The sequence below is a fragment of the Calonectris borealis genome, unplaced genomic scaffold (genome assembly GCF_964195595.1).
Source record: "Calonectris borealis unplaced genomic scaffold, bCalBor7.hap1.2 HAP1_SCAFFOLD_65, whole genome shotgun sequence".
Taxonomy (NCBI): Eukaryota; Metazoa; Chordata; class Aves; order Procellariiformes; family Procellariidae; genus Calonectris; species Calonectris borealis.
In genome coordinates this window covers 312,464-321,404 of record NW_027441470.1, presented here as the reverse complement: position 1 = coordinate 321,404, position 8,941 = coordinate 312,464, and positions in this window count along the sequence as shown.

The window sequence follows — 8,941 nt, the reverse complement described above, 5'->3', positions numbered from 1 at the left end:
CAGAGCCCGTGGAACAGTACCAGAGCCCGAGGAAAAAAAACAGAGCTGGACGAAGAAAACCAGAGCCCGAGGAATTAAACCATAGCCCGAGGAACAGAATCAGATCCCGAAGAACTAAACCAGAGCCCGAGGAACAAAACCAGAGCCCGTGGAACTAAACCAGAGGCCGAGGAACAAAACCAGAGCCCGAGAAAAAAAAGCAGGGGTATAGGAACGAAAGCAGAGGCCGAGGAACAAAACCAGAGCTCGAGGAAGAAAACCAGAGCCCGAGAAACAAAAGCAGCGGCAGAGGAAGAAAAGCAGAGGCCGAGGAAGAAAACCAGAGCTCGAGGAAGAAAACGAGAGCCCGAGAAAAAAAAGCAGGGGTAGAGGAAGAAAAGCAGAGGCCGAGGAACAAAACCAGAGCCCGAGGAACAAAACCAGAGCCCAAGGAATTAAACTAGAGCCCGAGGAACAAAACCAGATCCCGAGAAAAATAAGCAGGGGCAGAGGAACAAAAGCAGAGGCCGAGGAACAAAACCAGAGCTCAAGGAATAAAACCAGAGCCATAGGAACAAAACCAGAGCCCGTGGAACAGTATCAGAGCCCGAGGAAAAAAAACAGAGCTGGAGGAAGAAAACTAGAGCCCGAGGAATTAAACCAGAGCCCGAGGAACAGAATCAGATCCCGAAGAACTAAACCAGAGCCCGAGGAACAAAACCAGAGCCCGTGGAACTAAACAGAGCTCGAGGAACAGAAGCAGAGCCAGTGGAACTAAACCAGAGCCCGAGGAAAAAAAACAGAGCTGGAGGAAGAACACCAGAGCCCTAGGAAAAACACCAGAGCCCGAGGAACAACACCAGAGCCGAGGAAGAAAACCAGAGCCCAAGGAATTAAACCAGAGCCCGAGGAACAAAACCAGAGCCCAAGGAAGAAAACCAGAGGCCGAGAAAGAAAACCACAGTCCGAGGAAAAAAACGAGAGACCGAGGAAGAAAGCCAGAGCCCGTGGAACAGTACCAGAGCCCGAGTAGAAAAACCAGAGCTGGAGGAACAAAACCAGAGCCCGTGGAACTAAACCAGAGCCCGAGGAAGAAAAGCAGAGCCCGAGGAACAGAACCAGAGCCCGTGGAACTAAACCAGAGCCCAAGGAATAAAACCAGAGCCCGAGAAAAAAAAGCATGGGTATAGGAATGAAAGCAGAGGCCGAAGAACAAAACCAGAGCTCGAGGAAGAAAACCAGAGCCCGAGAAACAAAAGCAGGGGCAGAGGAAGAAAAGCAGAGGCCGAGGAACAAAACCAGAGCCCAAGGAATATAAACAGAGCCCGAGGAACAAAACCAGAGCCCGAGGAAAAAAGCCAGAGCCCGCGGAATAAAACCAGAGGCGTGGAAATAAACCAGAGCCCGAGGAATAAAACCAGAGCCCGAGAAAAATAAGCAGGGGCAGAGGAACAAAAGCAGAGGCCGAGGAACAAAACCAGAGCTCGAGGAAGAAAACCAGAACCCCAGAAACAAAAGCAGGGGCAGAGGAAGAAAAGCAGAGGCCGAGGAACAAAACCAGAGCCCGAGGAATAAAACCAGAGCCTGAGGAACAAAAGTAGAGCCTGAGGAAGAAAGCTGGAGCATGAGGAACAAAACCAGAGCCCATGGAACAGTACCAGAGCCCGAGGAAAAAAAACAGAGCTGGAAGAAGAAAATCAGAGCCCGAGGAACAACACCAGAACCCAAGGAACAAAACCAGAGCCCAAGGAATTGAACTAGAGCCCGAGGAACAAAACCAGAGCCCGAGGAAGAAAACCAGAGCGCGAGAAAGAAAACCAGAGCCCGAGGAAGAAAACCAGAGCCCGTGGAACTAACCCAGAGCCCGATGAAGAAAACCAGCGCCCGTGGAACAGAACCAGAGCCCGTGGAACTAAACCAGTGGCCGAGGAACAAAACCAGAGCTCGAGGAAGAAAACCAGAGCCCGAGAAACAAAAGCAGGGGCAGAGAAAGAAAAGCAGAGGCCGAGGAAGAAAACCAGAGCTCGAGGAAGAAAACGAGAGCCCGAGAAAAAAAAGCAGGGGTAGAGGAAGAAAAGCAGAGGCCGAGGAACAAAACCAGAGCCCGAGGAACAAAACCAGAGCCCAAGGAATAAAACTAGAGCCCGAGGAACAAAACCAGAGCCCGCGGAACAAAAGCAGAGCCCGAGGAATTAAACCAGAGTCAGAGGAACAAAACCAGAGCCCGTGGAACTAAACCAGAGCACGAGGAACAAAACCAGAGCCCGTGGAAATAAACCAGAGCCCGAGGAATAAAACCAGATCCCGAGAAAAATAAGCAGGGGCAGAGGAACAAAAGCAGAGGCCGAGGAACAAAACCAGAGCTCAAGGAATAAAACCAGAGCCCGAGGAACAAAACCAGAGCCCGAGGAAGAAAGTCAGAGCCCGAGGAACAAAACCAGAGCCCGTGGAACAGTACCAGAGCCCGAGGAAAAAAAACAGAGCTGGACGAAGAAAACCAGAGCCCGAGGAATTAAACCATAGCCCGAGGAACAGAATCAGATCCCGAAGAACTAAACCAGAGCCCGAGGAACAAAACCAGAGCCCGTGGAACTAAACCAGAGGCCGAGGAACAAAACCAGAGCCCGAGAAAAAAAAGCAGGGGTATAGGAACGAAAGCAGAGGCCGAGGAACAAAACCAGAGCTCGAGGAAGAAAACCAGAGCCCGAGAAACAAAAGCAGCGGCAGAGGAAGAAAAGCAGAGGCCGAGGAAGAAAACCAGAGCTCGAGGAAGAAAACGAGAGCCCGAGAAAAAAAAGCAGGGGTAGAGGAAGAAAAGCAGAGGCCGAGGAACAAAACCAGAGCCCGAGGAACAAAACCAGAGCCCAAGGAATTAAACTAGAGCCCGAGGAACAAAACCAGATCCCGAGAAAAATAAGCAGGGGCAGAGGAACAAAAGCAGAGGCCGAGGAACAAAACCAGAGCTCAAGGAATAAAACCAGAGCCATAGGAACAAAACCAGAGCCCGTGGAACAGTATCAGAGCCCGAGGAAAAAAAACAGAGCTGGAGGAAGAAAACTAGAGCCCGAGGAATTAAACCAGAGCCCGAGGAACAGAATCAGATCCCGAAGAACTAAACCAGAGCCCGAGGAACAAAACCAGAGCCCGTGGAACTAAACAGAGCTCGAGGAACAGAAGCAGAGACAGTGGAACTAAACCAGAGCCCGAGGAAAAAAAACAGAGCTGGAGGAAGAACACCAGAGCCCTAGGAAAAACACCAGAGCCCGAGGAACAACACCAGAGCCGAGGAAGAAAACCAGAGCCCAAGGAATTAAACCAGAGCCCGAGGAACAAAACCAGAGCCCAAGGAAGAAAACCAGAGGCCGAGAAAGAAAACCACAGTCCGAGGAAAAAAACGAGAGACCGAGGAAGAAAGCCAGAGCCCGTGGAACAGTACCAGAGCCCGAGTAGAAAAACCAGAGCTGGAGGAACAAAACCAGAGCCCGTGGAACTAAACCAGAGCCCGAGGAAGAAAAGCAGAGCCCGAGGAACAGAACCAGAGCCCGTGGAACTAAACCAGAGCCCAAGGAATAAAACCAGAGCCCGAGAAAAAAAAGCATGGGTATAGGAATGAAAGCAGAGGCCGAAGAACAAAACCAGAGCTCGAGGAAGAAAACCAGAGCCCGAGAAACAAAAGCAGGGGCAGAGGAAGAAAAGCAGAGGCCGAGGAACAAAACCAGAGCCCAAGGAATATAAACAGAGCCCGAGGAACAAAACCAGAGCTCGAGGAAAAAAGCCAGAGCCCGCGGAATAAAACCAGAGGCGTGGAAATAAACCAGAGCCCGAGGAATAAAACCAGAGCCCGAGAAAAATAAGCAGGGGCAGAGGAACAAAAGCAGAGGCCGAGGAACAAAACCAGAGCTCGAGGAAGAAAACCAGAACCCCAGAAACAAAAGCAGGGGCAGAGGAAGAAAAGCAGAGGCCGAGGAACAAAACCAGAGCCCGAGGAATAAAACCAGAGCCTGAGGAACAAAAGTAGAGCCTGAGGAAGAAAGCTGGAGCATGAGGAACAAAACCAGAGCCCGTGGAACAGTACCAGAGCCCGAGGAAAAAAAACAGAGCTGGAAGAAGAAAATCAGAGCCCGAGGAACAACACCAGAACCCAAGGAACAAAACCAGAGCCCAAGGAATTGAACTAGAGCCCGAGGAACAAAACCAGAGCCCGAGGAAGAAAACCAGAGCGCGAGAAAGAAAACCAGAGCCCGAGGAAGAAAACCAGAGCCCGTGGAACTAACCCAGAGCCCGATGAAGAAAACCAGCGCCCGTGGAACAGAACCAGAGCCCGTGGAACTAAACCAGTGGCCGAGGAACAAAACCAGAGCCCGAGAAAAAAAAGCAGGGGTATAGGAACGAAAGCAGAGGCGGAGGAACAAAACCAGAGCTCGAGGAAGTAAACCAGAGCCCGAGAAACAAAAGCAGGGGCAGAGGCAGAAAAGCAGAGGCCGAGGAACAAAATCAGAGTCCATGGAATAAAACCAGAGCCCGAGGAACAGAACCAGAGCCCGAGGAACAAAACCAGAGCCCAAGGAATAAAACCAGAGCCCGAGGAACAAAACCAGAGCTCGAGGAAGAAAGCCAGAGCCCGAGGAACAAATCCAGAGCCCGTGGAACAGTACCAGAGCACGAGGAAAAAAAACAGAGCTGGAGGAAGAAAACCAGAGCCCGAGGAATTAAATCATAGCCCGAGGAACAAAACCAGAGCCCGAGAAAAAAAACCAGAGCCCGAGGAACAAAACCAGAGCCGAGGGAAAAAAAAAGAGCCTGAGGAACAAAACCAGAGCCAATGGAACTAAAACAGAGTCCGAGGACCAAACCCAGAGTCCGAGGAAGAAAACCAGAGCTTGAGAAAGAAAACCAGAGGCCGAGGAAGAAAACCAGGACCCGAGGAACAAAACGAGAGCCCGACGAAAAAACCAGAGCCCGAGGAAAAATAGGAGGGCCAGAGGAACAAAACCACAGCCCATGGAACAAAACCAGAACCCATGTAGAAAAACCAGAGCTGGAGGAACAAAACCAGAGCCCGTGGAACTAAACCAGAGCCCGAGGAAGAGAAGCAGAGCCCGTGGAACTAAACCAGAGCCCGAGGAAGAAAACCAGAGCTCGAGGAAGAAAAAAAGAACCTTAGAAAAAAAAGCAGGGGTAGAGGAAGAAAAGCAGAGGCCGAGGAACAAAACCAGAGCCCGAGGAAGAAACCCAGAGCCCGAGGAAAAAAACCAGAGCACAAGGAATTAAACTAGAGCCCGAGGAACAAAACCAGAGCCCGCGGAACAAAAGCAGAGCCCGAGGAATTAAATCAGAGCCAGAGGAACAAAACCAGAGCCCGTGGAAATAAACCAGAGCCCGAGGAACAAAACCAGAGCCCGTGGAAATAAACCAGAGCCCGAGGAATAAAACCAGAGCCCGTGGAAATAAACCAGAGCCCGAGGAATAAAACCAGACCCCGAGAAAAATAAGCAGGGGTAGAGGAACAAAAGCAGAGGCCGAGGAAAAAAAACAGAGTTCAAGGAAGAAAACCAGAGGCCGAGAAACAAAAGCAGAGGCCGAGGAACAAAACCAGAGCCCGAGGAACAAAACCAGAGCCCAAGGAATTAAACTAGAGCCCGAGGAACAAAACCAGAGCCCGCGGAACAAAAGCAGAGCCCGAGGAATTAAACCAGAGCCAGACGAACAAAACCAGAGCCCGTGGAACTAAACCAGAGCCCGAGGAACAAAACCAGAGCCCGTGCAAATAAACCAGAGCCCGAGGAATAAAACCAGATCCCGAGAAAAATAAGCAGGGGCAGAGGAACAAAAGCAGAGGCCGAGGAACAAAACCAGAGCTCAAGGAATAAAACCAGAGCCATAGGAACAAAACCAGAGCCCGTGGAACAGTATCAGAGCCCGAGGAAAAAAAACAGAGCTGGAGGAAGAAAACTAGAGCCCGAGGAATTAAACCAGAGCCCGAGGAACAGAATCAGATCCCGAAGAACTAAACCAGAGCCCGAGGAACAAAACCAGAGCCCGTGGAACTAAACACAGCTCGAGGAACAGAAGCAGAGCCAGTGGAACTAAACCAGAGCCCGAGGAAAAAAAACAGAGCTGGAGGAAGAACACCAGAGCCCTAGGAAAAACACCAGAGCCCGAGGAACAACACCAGAGCCGAGGAAGAAAACCAGAGCCCAAGGAATTAAACCAGAGCCCGAGGAACAAAACCAGAGCCCAAGGAAGAAAACCAGAGGCCGAGAAAGAAAACCACAGTCCGAGGAAAAAAACGAGAGACCGAGGAAGAAAGCCAGAGCCCGTGGAACAGTACCAGAGCCCGAGTAGAAAAACCAGAGCTGGAGGAACAAAACCAGAGCCCGTGGAACTAAACCAGAGCCCGAGGAAGAAAAGCAGAGCCCGAGGAACAGAACCAGAGCCCGTGGAACTAAACCAGAGCCCAAGGAATAAAACCAGAGCCCGAGAAAAAAAAGCATGGGTATAGGAATGAAAGCAGAGGCCGAAGAACAAAACCAGAGCTCGAGGAAGAAAACCAGAGCCCGAGAAACAAAAGCAGGGGCAGAGGAAGAAAAGCAGAGGCCGAGGAACAAAACCAGAGCCCAAGGAATATAAACAGAGCCCGAGGAACAAAACCAGAGCCCGAGGAAAAAAGCCAGAGCCCGCGGAACAAAACCAGAGGCGTGGAAATAAACCAGAGCCCGAGGAATAAAACCAGAGCCCGAGAAAAATAAGCAGGGGCAGAGGAACAAAGCAGAGGCCGAGGAACAAAACCAGAGCTCGAGGAAGAAAACCAGAACCCCAGAAACAAAAGCAGGGGCAGAGGAAGAAAAGCAGAGGCCGAGGAACAAAACCAGAGCCCGAGGAATAAAACCAGAGCCTGAGGAACAAAAGTAGAGCCTGAGGAAGAAAGCTGGAGCATGAGGAACAAAACCAGAGCCCGTGGAACAGTACCAGAGTCCGAGGAAAAAAAACAGAGCTGGAAGAAGAAAATCAGAGCCCGAGGAACAACACCAGAACCCAAGGAACAAAACCAGAGCCCAAGGAATTGAACTAGAGCCCGAGGAACAAAACCAGAGCCCGAGGAAGAAAACCAGAGCGCGAGAAAGAAAACCAGAGCCCGAGGAAGAAAACCAGAGCCCGTGGAACTAACCCAGAGCCCGATGAAGAAAACCAGCGCCCGTGGAACAGAACCAGAGCCCGTGGAACTAAACCAGTGGCCGAGGAACAAAACCAGAGCCCGAGAAAAAAAAGCAGGGGTATAGGAACGAAAGCAGAGGAGGAGGAACAAAACCAGAGCTCGAGGAAGTAAACCAGAGCCCGAGAAACAAAAGCAGGGGCAGAGGCAGAAAAGCAGAGGCCGAGGAACAAAATCAGAGTCCATGGAATAAAACCAGAGCCCGAGGAAGAGAACCAGAGCCCGAGGAACAAAACCAGAGCCCAAGGAATAAAACCAGAGCCCGAGGAACAAAACCAGAGCTCGAGGAAGAAAGCCAGAGCCCGAGGAACAAATCCAGAGCCCGTGGAACAGTACCAGAGCACGAGGAAAAAAAACAGAGCTGGAGGAAGAAAACCAGAGCCCGAGGAATTAAATCATAGCCCGAGGAACAAAACCAGAGCCCGAGAAAAAAAACCAGAGCCCGAGGAACAAAACCAGAGCCGAGGGAAAAAAAAAGAGCCTGAGGAACAAAACCAGAGCCAATGGAACTAAAACAGAGTCCGAGGACCAAACCCAGAGTCCGAGGAAGAAAACCAGAGCTTGAGAAAGAAAACCAGAGGCCGAGGAAGAAAACCAGGACCCGAGGAACAAAACGAGAGCCCGACGAAAAAACCAGAGCCCGAGGAAAAATAGGAGGGCCAGAGGAACAAAACCACAGCCCATGGAACAAAACCAGAACCCATGTAGAAAAACCAGAGCTGGAGGAACAAAACCAGAGCCCGTGGAACTAAACCAGAGCCCGAGGAAGAGAAGCAGAGCCCGTGGAACTAAACCAGAGCCCGAGGAAGAAAACCAGAGCTCGAGGAAGAAAACCAGAACCCTAGAAAAAAAAGCAGGGGTAGAGGAAGAAAAGCAGAGGCCGAGGAACAAAACCAGAGCCCGAGGAACAAAGCCAGAGCCCGAGGAAAAAAACCAGAGCACAAGGAATTAAACTAGAGCCCGAGGAACAAAACCAGAGCCCGCGGAACAAAAGCAGAGCCCGAGGAATTAAATCAGAGCCAGAGGAACAAAACCAGAGCCCGTGGAAATAAACCAGAGCCCGAGGAACAAAACCAGAGCCCGTGGAAATAAACCAGAGCCCGAGGAATAAAACCAGAGCCCGTGGAAATAAACCAGAGCCCGAGGAATAAAACCAGATCCCGAGAAAAATAAGCAGGGGTAGAGGAACAAAAGCAGAGGCCGAGGAAAAAAAACAGAGTTCAAGGAAGAAAACCAGAGCCCGAGAAACAAAAGCAGAGGCCGAGGAACAAAACCAGAGACCAAGGAATAAAACCAGAGTCCGAGGAAGAAAACCAGAGCGTGAGAAAGAAAACCAGAGCCCAAGGAAGAAAACCAGAAGCCGAGGAACAAAACGAGAGCCCGAGGAAAAAAACCAGAGCCCGAGGAAAAATAGGAGGGCCAGAGGAACAAAACCACAGCCCATGGAACAAAACCAGAACCCGTGTAGAAAAACCAGAGCTGGAGGAACAAAACCAGAGCCCGTGGAACTAAACCAGAGCCCGAGGAACAAATCCAGAGCTCGAGAAAAAAAAGCAGGGGCAGAGGAACAAAATCAGAGGCCAAGGAAAAAAAACAGAGCCCGGGGAAAAATAGGAGTGTACAAGGAAAAAGAGCAGAGCCCATGGAACAAAACCAGAGCCCGAGTAGAAAAACCACAGCTGGAGGAACAAAACCAGAGCCCGTGGAACTAAACCAGAGCCCGAGGAAGAAAAGCAGAGCCCGAGGAAC